Below are 16,834 nucleotides of genomic sequence, written 5' to 3' on the forward strand. Positions count from 1 at the left end.
TGACAGGCCTATTTTTCATACAGGTCATCCATAATTCACTTAGTAATTTGAAATACTGTGTTAGCTAATTGATTTTATTCAAAAGAAAAATTGTCTTCCCTTATTTTTAGTACAATAAGTAGTTTTGTAAGTTATAGTTTTGTAAGTTAGATTCCCATATTTCCAATAAACAGTGGGAAAATAACATTTCTTTCTTCCTTAATGATTATAATTCTAAAAAATGGTTGCTAGGAGATTCTGAAGGACATTTTGAATCTTAAATTTGAAACAATATTACTTTAAAAATATGCTTCAAAGAGATCGAGGAAAAATAAAACTGGCCTTTACAAATTTATTGAGTTGAATGTTCTTAAAAAGATACAAAGGATGGAGCAATAGTACAGAAGGCAGGACACTTACCTTGCTTGTTGCCAACCTGAAATTTATCCCCAGCACCACATATAATTCCCTGAGTCTATAAGATGTAATCTGTGAGCACAGAGTCAGAAAAAAATTCCTGACCACAATTAGGTGTGGCTCAAATAATAAGAAAAAAAGAAGAAAAAGAGCAGGTATTATGGGGAATAATCGTGAATTAAAACTCATTTAAAACATGTATCTACACTTACATTTACAGTTTAATTCATTTTTAACTCACAGACATGTATATTTTACTGTGTATTAAATTTTAATCATATGAAATATTATATACAAACAATATTATACACATGCATGTCTATAATGGGACAACATCTGGCAGGGGCTCAGGGGCTATTCCTGATTTAAATGTTACTCTTGGTAGTGGTCAGTTAACCATATATGTTTCTTGGGTTCTAACTGGGATGACTTTAATATAAGTGCTACTTCTTGCTTATCTGTATGGCTTTATCAATTTTGAATGTTTCATTATGGTTTAAATAGCATGTTTATAGTAGTATTAACATTTAGATTTTGTGCAAAATTATAGCACACAACTACTACCAATGTGCCCAAGACCCTCTCCCACTTTGCCCCTGTCTACAAAACATACATGAGTTCCTTGCCCTCTTTCTCTCAGGAATTTGTCTAACATGTCTTTCATATACTTTTATAAATTAAAGAAGACTAACTCAAGTTTTGTTACTTCCACACAATTTTCTTTTCTCTTTATGATGCTTGGAACTGTCAGTAAATTGCTCACTAGAAATAGTAATTTTACATATCACTGACAGACTCATTATTTCAAGAAGAATGAAATGCATGCAATTTTTCACAAATGAAGTAAAAATTCTTTTAGGATTCTATTCATTGAATTAATAAGATTCTTCAAAAAAATAGTTCTAGTTTGCCAATTTTGATCCCATCTTTTGATTAATATTATAATTAAAAAAGAAAGTTATGTAGTTTTAATCTTTTTAAAAATAAATAACTTAGTGATGTAAGCAACGGAAATTAAATTTGTCACATTTCAATTTATTAAAATCTGAGGAAAAGTACTGACAACAGTTTTTCTGCTTCATTTAAATAAGACTGTCTTGTCCGGAGAAAGTTAAATAGTATGCTAATACTTTCTCTTATTTTGTTTTATACCCCATATCCTAAATCTAGTTGAAGTAGTTCTTTTTATTTTGACTGTGCACAGTTTGTAGAAATAATTTAACATATTTTGTTTATTATAATAATTATTTAAGTACCAGGCTTAAATACATGTTTGTAGTTGCGTTTAGGGTTCTGTCATAAAAAGTAGACTCCCTACACCAGTGAGGACTACATGTATATCTGACTGTGGTGCTAGCATATATAGTTGTGGTGCTGTCCAGAAGTCACTCCATAAGTTGTGTTGCATATATGAGTCCATGAGTTCTTGCTATAGCTGTGATTGGTTCACTAGTAAACCATCCTGGAAGAGTTCACACAGGTTATTATTTTACTTTCCGTGGTTGAACATTATAATTGTATTGTTTAAACACTTATTATGATGTGGCCAGAAACTCCTTTTGGTATCAGGGATAGGACAAAAAGCTGTGCTCACAGGACCACATGCTGCACATAGGGTTTCACTGGGAACTGGATTTAGAATCCCAGACTTTAGTGCAAGTGTAATTTAATCACTTCCAGTGCTTTTATTTCCTCATATTATAAGGGTATCATTTATGTGAGATTAGTGCCTTAAAATCCAGTTTTTAAATTACTTTTAATATATTTATGTTAAATACTGTTTCTATTAGAAAAAATCAATATAGGGGCCAGAGCAATAGCACAGTGGTAAGGCGTTTGCCTTGCATATAGCCAACATAGGACAAACCCTGGTTCAAATCCTGACACCCCATATGGTCCCCCAAGCCTGCCAGGAGCAACTTCTGAGCACAGAGCCAGCAATAACCCCTGAATACCTCCAGGTGTGACCAAAAAAAAAAAAGAAGAAGAAAAAAATGTCCGTATATGTATTTTGGAGACACTATTTTGTTATGTGTGATTATATAAAATTACTACCTATTTCTAATTTAATCGTATGGTGTTCAATCACGACATATAATGACACTTGTTCTATAAAAACAACTGATTTTTTAGAGGGATGTCTAAAAATTGTGTTTATAATGGTCTCTTATTAATTGAAGAAACAATAATTTGTTAATTATTTAGAAAAATAATAAATTATATGAAGGACACAGTGCATTCCAGAGGTTCTACTCTATGAAGTGATTTTTTTGAAAGAGCAGTTTTATCTGATTAAATCATGAACTTGACTTATCTTGATTTCTAAAGCTACATGTCCTGTGCATCAAACTATTAAAAGTAATATATTACAATGTCTTCAAAAGTAGAGAATTTGGATTTGTATTCTTATGTGATGAATAGTTTATTTATACCATGAGGTTTTTATTGTTTACAAATATTTTTAAACCTTAGCATATTCTTGTGAGCTTCTTCTATTACTTAAAAATAATATTTTCCATGCTACCAGAGTGACACATCACAGCCTTGGGACTGAGTCATCTAGGCTGATTATCCCAATGATTGACTCTGAACATCTGACAGGACTCTCCCTTCTTGAAAAACTCCTTTCTACAAACAATGCATCCTTTAAGTCTATTTTATTTGCCATGGATCAATATTTGTCTGAAAACATTAGGGACTTGGGAACATTTTCAGTAATACATGACAACATATATGTATGTATGTATGGCTTAAAGTTCAGGGGCCACACTTGGCTTTGTGCTCAGCAATCTGATGAGGTTAATAGGAAATGACCATAACTGTGTGCTAGGTTTAACATTTATGTATGTTTTCAGCCCATATCTCACAAATTTCCCTTCTATTTTTGCTTCCTTTTGAATACTACAGTTATATAGTTCAATTAATTTAAACACATATATAATGGGTTTAGAGTAATTAAAATTTTATTAAGAAAATCGGTTAAGAAGCTGGAGCAATAACACAGAGGTAGGGCATTTGCCATGCATGTGGCCAACCCTGGATGGACCCAGGTTCAATTCCCAGCAACCCATATAGCTCCTGAGCCTGCCATGAGCCATGATTACTGAGGGCAGAGCCAGGATTAATGCCTGAGGGCAGCCTGGTGTAGCCCCAAACAACCAAAAAAAAAAAAAAAAGAAAAAAAAAAGGAAAGAAAAGAAAGAAAAGAGGAACAAAAAGAAAAGACAAGCAAGAGAAAGAAGGAGAGAAGAGAGGAGGGATGAGGATGGGAGGGGAGGAGAATAAAAAGAACCCTATTTCTTTCTTTGACATTCCTTTTGAGGTGGTTTTTTTTTTTTACATTATTCCTGCAGTTCTTTGGTTCCTTTTTAAATTCTGTCAGGTTAAACTTTGTTTTCTTTTCTTCTCTAATTTATTCTCTAATTCTATCATTTAAAACTCATATTTTAGATAAGAAATATTTTGACTTTTTACAATTAATTTTTCAGAAAAATTTGAAGACTTTTCTCACTAATTCATTTTAAGATATCTAGTAAATACATATATATTTATTTATATACAAATGTATATAATACTTTTATGTTCCATCTCCTTGCCTATAAAATGTTCTGCTTTGCATTCAGAGGTTTGTATTTAAATTTATTTTTAATTATGTTTTACATTTTATATTAATTGTATGTCTTTTATATTTTAAATTTACATTAAAGTTTATTTTTCTTTTTCCACATAGATATATTTTCTTTTACACTTTATTTCAAATTCTTTCAATGACTTGTTTATTTCTTCTCGTTGATTTCTATAGTATCAAAATCAGTTCCTGTCATGACCTCATGAATTTCCATCAATACTTTTTCCAATAAGACAATTCGTTTTGGACTATGAGTATCTCTAATTTTTAACAAAAAATTGAAATAAAGATTATTATTTCTATTTCCTTATGTTATACTTAACTATAATAGATTTTGGATAATTTTAGATTTTCTTGAAATTTTTTTGCAAAATTACTTATATTTTGAATGTCTAGTTGAACTTACATGAAAAGTTGGTTGAATGTGCATATTGTTAAAGGAGATTGGTAAAGTTAATTTTAGGTTAGGCTTGTTTTGTTATTATACTTGTATTTGTGTAATTGTTGCTTTAAGTTTTATATTTTATAAGTTTTTAGCTAATACTTAGTATAATATAATACTTATATATTGCTTCCTTTATAATGAGAGATTATTTGGTAATAATTTTTTAGTATTTATATTTAAGATATAGAATATGGGTTTCAGCATTCCTTTGATATCATAAAATATTTCCTATCTTCTATTAACATTATCTGTATAATTTTAACTTTGGTTTTTATGATATATCAACTATGATCTAATATGCAATCAATTTTTATTCCTCTGATCCTTATAAATAAAATTATTTTGAATTTATATCAAATGCTAAAATATTTATTAACTATATACTATTCTCATATTAAAATCATATCATTGGAATTAATATTTTTTCATGAAATTGTTTTCTGAACTTAAATATATACACATATAATTGATTTTTTGTTCTTGTTCATTGTTTCTATAGTGGGCAAACCTGGGATATTTAGAGCAGTACCACTTCAGAAGGTATTCAAAGAATACCAAGTGGTGTTTGATAATTAGGCAGTGATTGCAATCAATCCCAGAAACTTCCACATGCAAAACTTGTGTTCTTCTTGAACTATGTACCAATCCTATATCATTTTGGGGTGGGGTAGGCTCAGGGGTTTTTGTTGGCTCTATACTCACAAATCACTCTTAACAGGTTCGGCGAACCATATAAAATGCTGGGGATTGAGCTTGGGTTGACACTTGCAGAAAAAACAGCCTACCCTCTGTGCTACCACTCCAGCCCCAATATCATTATTTTTTTTAACAGTTGTAGCATACAATTAGTTGTGTTTATTTTTACATTGTAACAATAACATATTTTCAGAATCCTAAATTATACACTAATTATGAAAATATATTTTCACTATTCATTTTATTCTTTATTAAGTTTAATTTCCCAGTTTTCTAATAATTCTAATACTATTTGTACTACAACTCAGAAGCTCATTAACTTAAGTGCAAGATGTATTTTAAAATTCTTATATACAAGATTATTTGCCTTAATTCAGTTTTTTAAATGTATTAGTTCCACTGCTGCTCTTATTCTGGTCTATAACTCATTACTCACATTTATTATTTCAACTAGGTTATATTTCATGTTTGATGTTTCTTTAATATTTCTTGTGCTCATTCTATTGGTTAAAATCGTATTTTTGTGCATATCTATCAATCTTGTTTGGAAATAATACTTATTTCAAATAGTTTATGTGCTCAATTTTTCTTTTGCTTTCTATAATTATTGTACTTTTGGGAATCCTTGTTGTTTTGATATGACAAATTATATTTTATTAGAAGATCAACTGTTCTATTTAAAAAGCCAAATATGTGTGCGCTCAAGAGTGTAAGAGGAGTCCATAGGTTAATTTCTTTGGGAACCAAAGACTCATCTTTTATGTTTTTTCATTGTTACAACTGTTTAATGAGCTCCCACATTGAGAATTGATATTGTAATTCTAGTAGAAAACACAATACCGGTAGATGTATAGTTCCCATATATTTTTAATATAATAGACTTTGTTAATTTTAAATAAAACTTACTGGAGGAATACATGAATTAGAACATTTAAGTCAGTTTACTCCAATGGGGGTGGAGGCTGGTGCTTTTATAAAATGTTCCTATTGACATTATGATTTAGGAATCATTTTAGGACCAATGTAAAGTCTTTAATTTGTCACGTGGAATTGGGTCAGGTCGACATAAAAGGAAGAACCAAATCTACAAAATTTTCTCAATCAAAACTACTGTATCTTATCAGCCATTGATATTCGTTATTACAGTTTTTGAATTTCTTAGTATTTGATCACACCATTGTTATTGTTGTCAAGATTATGTATCGAGATTCTGAGTACTCTGATCAAGGAAAGTTTCTAGGAACTATATGGCAGTAATCATGGAGTCTTAACTCACATAAGCTTAAACTTGATTTCTCACACATGTCTGCATGTAATCTTCTAATTGAGTCAAATTATTAGATTTTTAACTTATATTTATTATGGTTATCATGTATATTTTAATCATACTTTTATAAATATTTTCAAAGAATTAACATAGTAGAAACTGTTTTTATTCCTATTTACCTCAAAAATTTTATCATTATACCAACATGCCAATCTTTACACCAAATTTTAGTGTTTCATGATCTTTCATTTCTTCATCCCCACATAAATCATACCAGATTGTATAAATGTCAGCTACCTATATACTCTAGGATAAGCCAAATTTTTTGGTAGAAAATTTGTGATGAATTTCCAAACTCGACTTATACTTGGGTAATACAGGTTATTTGATTTGGTGCCATGCACCTAATCAAATGCACGTAGTCTCCAGTCTTTCATCTGTCTGCTGGAGGGGGCGGTGCTTCAGCTCAGTCCATAAGTTGTGGCTGAGCTGAAGAGGTAGGCGGCTGAACTGAACTGTATGCCATTGAATTATTTAACACACAATATTCGATGGCACATTTAATTAAGTGGAAAAACCCATTTAAGGCAGCAAATTCATGTAAATAAATATTTATAAATACTGAATCCTTATAATCAGCAGTTTAGGAGCATAAGGATTCAAGATTTTTAACCATGTATTACAATGCTTTACTATCTTAAATGGTTTATTCACTTCATTAAAGTTGCCATTGAATATTATGGGTTAATATGGTATGTTAATAGTATACAATATATTAAACAATCATGCATTGTAAATGTAATATGTATTTATTTATTTACTGATTCCTCAATTATTGTAATTGTTTTGGGTATATATTTTCATTTTTGAAATTTACCAGTGGTTGCTTCATTTTTCACATCGGTTTATTCCCGAATCAATAAGTTTCCCCAGTTTTTAGGGTAAAATTAGGAGGATTGGCTTATACTTGGGTCAGCTTATAATTGAGTATATATGGAATTTTAAAAACAACTGGAATTTCAAATTTTCTGTTACTACATTAAATTTTAAAACCTCATAACTCTGAATGAATGACATTTTCAGAAAATCTATTTTATAGTACTAATGTAAGCATATCCCAATTTTCTTGCTCTTTTTCATTGTTACTAATTACAAATTTGCAGTTTGCATTCCCTTTCTTGTTGATTTTAAATTTTTATAACTTAAAAGATGTAAACTTTATAGAAATAAATTATAATGTAGTTATAATTTAAATATGGCTTAATTGTCTAAAATAAGTGTATGTGTTTGCTTGTATCTATTTTTCAAAACTGTACTTTTACTGTTTTGTTTTGCTTTGGAACTCTCACTATGTGCTCAGAGAATACTCCTGGAAAAGCTCAAGGGATCAATATAGGGTGGTAGGTATCAAATCCAGGTCAGCCACATGGAAGTAAAAAGTCCTGTTTGCTGCATAATCACTCCAAACATATCCTCACATTTTGAAAGGCCTAGGCTTTGACATCAACCATTGTACACAGAACATAATATCATTATGATGGACAGTGGAAGGTCCCAACAGTCTTCTTCCTCAAAAACATGACTAAAATATAAAAGTAAACAACTCACAAATTGTATTCAGGAAAAATTCTGGATTAAAAACAATAGCAACATAAAACATGTGAAGCTCAATATCAATGAAACACCACATAAAAAGGTAGGGGAATTGTTTTATTCTGCAGCAAAACATTCCTAAGTCAGAGTAGCTTTGAGCAATAAAACAAACAAACAAACAAATAAAAAATTTTTCTCTTCAAGACTCTTATGCCAGTTGGGGGAGAAATCAGATAACCCCAGGAAACTCAACTTCCATGGTTATGTGTTGTCTTTCTCTTCTACTTAACACTCTAATGGTCTTCAGCAGCACAGATCACAGTGATAGAGAGGATCCATATTCTCTCACAGCTCTGTTCTCCATCCCTGAATCCTTCCACTGTACTTTGAGCCTGTTACTATAGTTATATTGCTACCACATTTGTTTTTCCACTGGAGATCTAAGTTGGTGTTTCAAACTGCCATCACCAATCAGTATTTCTTAAACTTTATACTTCATTGATCCTGCCATATCTCAGATTGAATTGCAGTTATTCTGAAATTTGCCCAGGGGGATGGATCAACAATCACCAGAGCCCAGTGCAGAAATCAGAATCTCTCTCACTTTTGAATCTGCTATCCTAGTTTACTTTTCTATCCTAATACCCAAGTGCCCGAGTCACTATAACTCCAAAGATAAGACCTTAGGTGAATGGTATATTACAGTTGTAGGCATGTCATACTATGACAACATCATCATAAAAAAAAAAAAAACATCTGTGTCTCAGGTTGTAGTATTTTCCCGTGTATCTATTCATAGGTTAGGTACTTTATAGTTCCAAAGGAATCAGATAGGCTATATTATCCTCGTTCTGGCAAAACATAAAAAACACAAGGACTCAAATGATCCTCACTTCTGAAGATACCAGTAGCCACTGTCACACTCAGAATCTCAATATCTTGGTCATTGAAAAGGACCCATCCCCATTATGAGACTTCTCTATATACCTTTGTAATTGTTGTTTACTATTTTACTCTGTCCTCTTGGGTGTCATCTATGCTGATTTTCATTCACTCAGCATTCTCACACTGAGCTTAGGTCAAAATTTTTTCATCAACCTAAACATCAATTTGAAAGGGGTCGGAAAGGTAACTGCTTCCTCAAGTGTACATATATATTGATTTAATGCAACAGAAATGTTAAGAAGTAAGGAAAAATAATTCTACAGTCTGTGTGTGTGTTAGTTTTGCAACACCTAGCAAAGATCAGAGGTTACTCCTGGATCTGCACTCAGAAATTACTCCTTGTAGGCTTCAAGAACCATATAGGATACTGGGGATTGAATCCAGTTTAGATGCATGCAAGACAAATGCCTACCTGCTGTTCTAAAGCTATTCCCTTTTCTACTATTTATTAATAGTGAATAACCACAGTTAAATGGACATATATCTGCAACTTGAAAGTTAATTCTAAATTAGTCATTTCTAAAATTTATTTAGATGCAAGAGAACACAGACACCAGTAAAATCAGAAAAAAATGCAGGAACAAAAGTATAAAGTAAAAAAGTTTTAAAGTTAATTTAAAATATTCTAGTACCAAAGAATACAAAAAAAATTGAAAAATGCAACATCATATGTGAAAAACAGGCTCAATCAAGGTGAATATATAATCTGCATACTTGAAGCCAGATATCTTGATCTTTATAGTCAGAAAAGACAAAAGGGAAATAAAAATAAAGAAGAGTGAAATCTACTTAAGTTATGGGATAACTTCAATCAAGAAAAGTAATTCATATATTTTTGGCAAGAATGTAAATGATTTCAGATATACAAAAAAAAAAAGAAACTAAAATTTTCTCAAGTAGTTACAAATTGATCTACCATATGATATGACAATTCCATTGCTTGCTATATATTAAGGGAAAATAAATCCCTAATTTAGATATATTTTATTCCCAAGTTAATTGCCTCATTATTCACAAGTCAGATATAAAAATCATCCATGCCCATGGCAGGTGAATAATTATCAAAATTACATAATTTTATGTGAAAAGAGAAAGAAATTCTTCAAATTTCACAACTTAGATGACCCCTGAGAGTGAAATCCTAGTGAAATAGGTATCAAGGTAAAAGAAACACTTTATAGGATCACTGACATGGAAAATAAGGATCTAACACACTAATGCACAAATGATTAGATAGGAAAGGCTAAATTAGTACATGGTGGTTGTTAAATGATGTGTTTGAAGAATAAAAATATGAGAAGCTGTGAGGCAAATTCTACAGATGGTAATGTATAAGAATTAGTACTAAGTCTGGGGATATTACTCAATGGCAAAACACTACCCTTGGTTTATTTCCTATCACCTTATATTACCCTGAGCACTGACAAATTCATTCTGGAGCACTAGCTATAAATAATCCTTAAGCTTACTTTGGGGTATCCAAAATTAAAAAGAAAATCAAAAGCCACGTTCTGAAAAGTTTCTGGCTATATTTAATAAGAGAGTATTGACTCCGTTTAGTGATGTTGAAAGTTTTAAAGTCTAGGGCCGGGAAGGTGGCGCTAGAGGTAAGGTGTCTGCCTTACAAGCGCTAGCCAAGAACGGACCGTGGTTCGATCCCCCGGCGTCCCATATGGTCCCCCCAAGCCAGGGGCGATTTCTGAGCACATAGCCAGGAGTAACCCCTGAGCGTCAAACGGGTGTGGCCCAAAAACCAAAAAAAAAAAAAAAGAAAGTTTTAAAGTCTAAATATTGAGCATTCTAACACACATACAAAATTATCTTATGTAATCTGGTAGATATTTTAATAATTAACCTTGGTAGTTACTATACATATATATAGTTATAATTATACACATATGCCCTTAAGGTAACATGAATTACCTTTTCTACAGTTTAAAACATGCAAATCTATATTTTAATTATTACTCAATAATATTAAAATTGTGATGGTGTCAATCATGTTTCAGGTTTAAATTAAGTTGACAACTTGATCATTTTATCTGCCTAAACAGACATAAATTCTGTAACATAGTCTACTTCTCTTTACAGAATCATAGATAGGTGAGTTGTTCACTTAAGATGGCAGTTTTAACATCTCATTCTGTCTCTGATCTCATAATATGATAGTTGCTTAAAAATGCTGTCAAATATACATGGTCTAATCCTCATTACCTGAGTTTACCTCAAACTTTCTATTTATGGTAATAAACAGGAGGTAATTCGATGACATGTGATATATAAAATATATCAATGATATATAAAAATATCACATGTGATATTTTACTATATCATATGCAATAATATATGGAAAATAATTTATACTTGCTTTCACATTGTGAAACTTTATACATTTTATCATTATCATTTAGTTTCCACACTATGATATTTATTTTATATATAATTGCAACAAATTACCTAGTGTTCTGGAGTTAATATTTAGGCCAATTAATATATTTTGTTGTTATGCTTACCATCAAAACCTAGTGGTTGCTTGTGTCCAGGTTATTATATTAATTTGAGTAAATATGAGAAACTTCGATATAAGGCTTCATATTTTCTATGTCACGCATATAATTATATCGTAAAGAGTTATGACCAATAATAAGTGCTATTTCTTTATTGTTAGACTTAGTAGAAATCATAAAATAAAAAAATCATAGTATTGTTCAGTTCACTGTAAATGAAAAAAATTAAAAATCATTTAATAAAACAATCATTTTATAAATGAAAAAGTTATGCAATCACTAGTAAAAATGATTCTATACATTCCATTTGCAAACTTTAAAAAATAAATTCAAATGTATTGAGAGGTAAGAGAAAATTTCAGGATTATTTTTGCTTTATTTTTGGTTATTTTTGAGGCCACACCTGGAAGTACTCAGATCATCTTCATGGCTCTAAACTCATGGCAAGGCTTGAGGAAGCCAGACAGTGTCCTGGGGACAAAATCTGGGTCAGTCACATCAAAAACCTATAAGGACTCTCCACTCTCCTGTCTCTCTAGGCCCAAGAATTTTAACGTACACACTTATTATTTTTATAAATCATATAACTTTCCTTATTTTTGTGTCAAATTTATTAATTCATTGTACTTATATTTTTGAAAATCCTTTAATTAGTTATCTATATTAGGAATATTTTTATTTTTCACAGTCATAATATATAAAACTAGTTGGTTCATGTATTTAATTTACATGACTCTCCTAAATGCAAGCAGCCGATCCAGGACCAAAGGTGGTTGGTTCGAATCCCAGTGTCCCATATGGTCCCCCGTGCCTGCCAGGAACTATTTCTGAGCAGACAGCCAGGAGTAACCCCTGAGCATGCCAGGGGTGACCCAAAAACAAAACAAAACAAAAAAAAAAACCCCAAAAACATCACTCTCCTAAAACATTTTTGCTATATTACTTAATTGGAGTGGGTTTTAAAATTAAGAATAACTCTTTTTGTTTTTTGTTTTGTTTTGTTTTGGTTTGGTTTTTGGGTCACACCCGGCAGTGCTCAGGGGTTACTCCTGGCTCTACTCTCGGAAATTGCTCCTGGCAGGCTTGGGGGACCATATGGGGTGCAGGATTCGAACCACCATCCTTCTGCATGAAAAGCAAACACTTTTTTTTTTTCTTTTACCACCATGCTATCTCTCCAGCCCTGAGAATAACATTTGAACATATTTTTAAAATGTTTTTATTGAAAAAATATTTATTTCAAAAAATTTTTAAAATTTAAAATATTTAAAAATATTTTAAAATTCTGTTCCTTTGCACAACTTAATTTTTTTTCAAAAAGTTACTTTTACCATCCTTGCATTTTTAACTCAAATGCCTTACAAATAACTCTCTTTGCCCTCCAACTCAACATATAAACTCACCACACTATTCTTTTTTCATAGAATTTTATACATATTTTTGGGCCAGTGAGGTGGCGCTAGAGGTAAGGTGTCTGCCTTGCAAGCGCTAGCCAAAGAAGGACCGCGGTTCGATCCCCAGGCATCCCATATGGTCCCCCCAAGCCAGGGGCAATTTCTGAGCACTTAGCCAGGAGTAATCCCTGAGCATCAAATGGGTGTGGCCTGAAAAACCAAAAAAAATTTATACATATTTTATACATTTTTATTTTATGATTAATATTCCAAATATAATGTGAATCATATCTAAAGCAGTTTATATTACCTGTATAAATCTGTCTTATAGAACAATATTTGATTAATAGATTTCAAGCATCCTGTATTAAAAATTGACTAGTGAAATATTAATAGTTATTAAAGTGATAACATGCTCATTAGAAGATTAATATATTTAATCCTATTTATCTAATTTAAACAAAAAGATCAATTGATAAAGCATCAGAATATCATTTTAATTAAATTTAATTACTCCATTTTCTTTTTAAATAAATAATATTTCAAAATTCAAATATAGGCATTTCTTTCAGATGTTTCTGCATTTATACTATATATCTTTCAAAGTGGAATGCTTTCTACAAAAACATATTTAAGTGTGTGGTATGATTAATTGTAGCTATGTTTTTGCAATATTTGTATACGTTGAAACCTATACATTGTCAAAAACAATGTAGTCATCAATCTGTTCTCTGTATTTTGATTTTTTTCTTTTTGTTGGTATGGTGGTTATTGCTAGAAAGGAAGGGGGTTTTAAGATAAAAGGAAGATGGATGAAGGGTCAAAATATGTAAACTTCAATTTATAAAATGAATTAAGTCATAGACTATAGTTGACGAACAATAATAGTCTATGGCTAAAATACAATAAAAATGCCCCTTCTCATCTGGTCTTTAAAACAATAGTCTATTATGACAAAAAAGTAAGCAAGAATGATCTTAACTTATTTTGTCGCATGAGAAATAGTGTTTATATTTAGGTATAGTCACAATAACTCGAATTTTTATGATGATTTACCATTTTAAGAAAATATGTAACCATTATATTGTACAACTGAAACTAATGCAAAAATTTCTATGTACAATAAAAAGTATTGTTTTAAATTTTATATCATATTTCAATTTTATAGCTTTAAAATGTGTTATTAGTATCAGATATTTTGATTTACAAATGCTTTACTTTAATCTTAATAATATTAAATTATGCCGCGTGAAGAATCTACACCCTTCATATTTTAAGGCTAAAAACCCTTCATTTTGTAATGCCAGAGAACACAAGTGTGGCAATATTAAAAGACAAGTAGGAAGGATTAAAAGTTTTTTCTACTTTCACCATCTTACTCATGTTAGAGGAAACTATAGGCATCTACTGGAGCAGATCCTTATAATCACTATTATTTGTTTTCTGTTTCTATCTACTCTCTAACAACTCTATCAGCATATCTTCCCCCACTCAAACTCAATTTTCTAAACTCATTAGCACCACAGTGTTCATCAATACCTCTTACCAAGATTACAATACCTGCTTTTCTGGTTCCCTCTGATTTTTGAAACTTTCTTCTTCAATCTATTTTATTAGCCAGAATAAAACCCTTTAAATGTAATTGAACATATTACTCCTCTAAAAAAATCTTGTTTTTTCTCAACTTGTTTAATATAAAAACTAATGACCTAAGAATTGTTCCAAGTGCTCTTTGTCTGGTCACTGTTGCTGACCGATAACAGTTCTACTAAATTCAGTTAGCTCAGTCTTGCATAATCACACTACTCTCCCTCATGTTTTTGCTTTTACCAAGAAATCTAGTTTCAGAGGACATTTGCAATATCTTTATATCATACAATTTGTTTATCCCAAGTGTATACATGGGCTATAATGTCAATTTACTCAGTTTTATTGAAAAAATAAACTCGGGCAATCCCACCAGCAATGAATAAGAGTTCCTTTCTCCCCATAGCCCTGCCAGCACTGAGTGTTCTTGGTTGTGTGTGTGTGTGTGTGTGTGTGTGTGTGTGTGTGTGTGTGTGATATGTTTTAGTCTCTGTGGCGTAACATGCTACCTCATTATTGTTATGATTTGCATCTCCCTGATGATTAATGATGTGGAACAATTTTTTATGTGCCTTTTGGCCATTTGTATTTCTTCTTTGACGAAGTGTCTGTTCATTTCTTCTCCCTATTTTTTATTGGGTTAGATTTTTTTCTTAAGTTCTGTCATTACTTTGTATATCTTAGATATTAGCTCCTTATCTGATTAGTATAGAGTGGATAGTTTCTCCCATTCTGTGGGTGGCGTTTGTTACCGAAAATTGAGCTCCCATATGATACAGCAATACCACTCCTAAGGATATATACCTTAATAACACAAAAGTGAAATACAATAAAATACCTTCCTCACATCTATATTTATTGCAGAGCTATTTACAATAGACAAAATGTGGAAACAACCAAGATGTCCTTCAACAGATGAATGGCTAAAGAAACTGTGTACAAATACACAAAGGAATAATAACCTTCAGGAGAGATGAAGTCATGAAATTTTCCTATAAAGGAAAGGACATGGAAACTATTATGTTGAGTGAATTTTGTCAGAGAGAGAGAGATAGACACAGAATTGTCTCACTCATTTACTGGTTTTAAGAAAAGTAAAAGCCATTATTGTAATAATTCCCAGAGATGAGTGCTGGAAGGACCAGCTCACAATATAAAGCTCACCCAAGAATGGTGAGTGCAGTTAGAGAACTAATAACTACCATGAGAATGTTAATGAGCGAGAGAAGTAAAATCCCTGTCTTGAATACAAGCAGGGGTGGGGAAGGAAGGAGATGGGGGGGGGGGCATTGGTGGTGGGAATGTTGCTCTGGTAAAGGGGAGTCTTCTTTTTATGACTAAAACACAACTATAATCATGTTTGTCATCACTGTGTTTAAATAAAGTTGCTATTATTAAAAAAAGAAAAAAGAAACTCATGATTTTAGACTTATGTCAAATTACAGCAAGTTCTCCTCACAACTACCACCAAATATGTTATATTTGTTTATTTGTTTTTGGGCCACACCTGGTGGCTATGTGCTTACTTCTGGCTGTGTCCTCAGAAATTGCTCCTGGCTCAGGGGACCATATCGGATGCTGGGGGATCAAACAGCATTCGGTCCTAGTTCAGCAATTGCAAGAAAAATGCCCTACTACTTGTGCCACCGCTTTGACCCTTCTTTTTTTTTTTCCTAAATAGAATTAACTGTTACTTTGTACTGTGTTCTAAATGTTTTATAGATATTTTTTTTTACTCCTTTTATTATCTCACCTGGAACAGTGTCCATCACATAATATCACCAGCGACAGTTGGTAGCACTTAAAAGTGCTCATTACCAATCTGTTAAAAGAAAAATGACTAAAATGAATTATAAATAAATAAATTAATTAAATAACTAATTTGATTTATAAAAGAAAAGATAAAAGAAAATTTTTATTTTTATAAATGTATGCCTTTTCAAGAAATTTAAGCATGTTTGTGTAATAAAAAGCTGATATATTTGAAACAAATAATTCTGACTTACTATTTAGTTTAAGAGTATACATATATTCTACATAAATAAAAATTAGAACTAACAAATTTACAAAGTATTAGACTCAGACATTGGAAGCATTGGAATAAAAATAGGATGAAATATTTTATAATTTATTAGAATAAAATTATTGGATCAGCTGTTTCAATAAATATACTTTTACAAATATCCTTATATACTTATGTGGTTTTTAATCTATTAAATCAGTTTTACTGTGAGAATTTGAAAGTTAACTGTAGAGTGTTTTTAAATATTTATTTGAAAATTACAATGAGCACAATTTTTATTTGAAAAATTGAAAGCAAGCCATTTCATTTCAAGTTTCAAGGTAATTAATAAGAATTGTGTCAAATTTAATGAT

General features: G+C 31.2%; 1 protein-coding gene across 2 annotated transcripts in view; it reads left to right on the forward strand.

Moving 5' to 3' along the window:
* The window catches only part of FSTL5 (follistatin like 5), a 648,108-nt gene that overhangs the window by 60,639 nt on the left and 570,635 nt on the right, over positions 1 to 16,834 (forward strand). The gene's annotated exons all lie outside the window — the stretch shown is intronic.

The sequence above is a fragment of the Suncus etruscus genome, chromosome 3, assembly GCF_024139225.1.
Source record: "Suncus etruscus isolate mSunEtr1 chromosome 3, mSunEtr1.pri.cur, whole genome shotgun sequence".
In the NCBI taxonomy this organism is placed as follows: Eukaryota; Metazoa; Chordata; class Mammalia; order Eulipotyphla; family Soricidae; genus Suncus; species Suncus etruscus.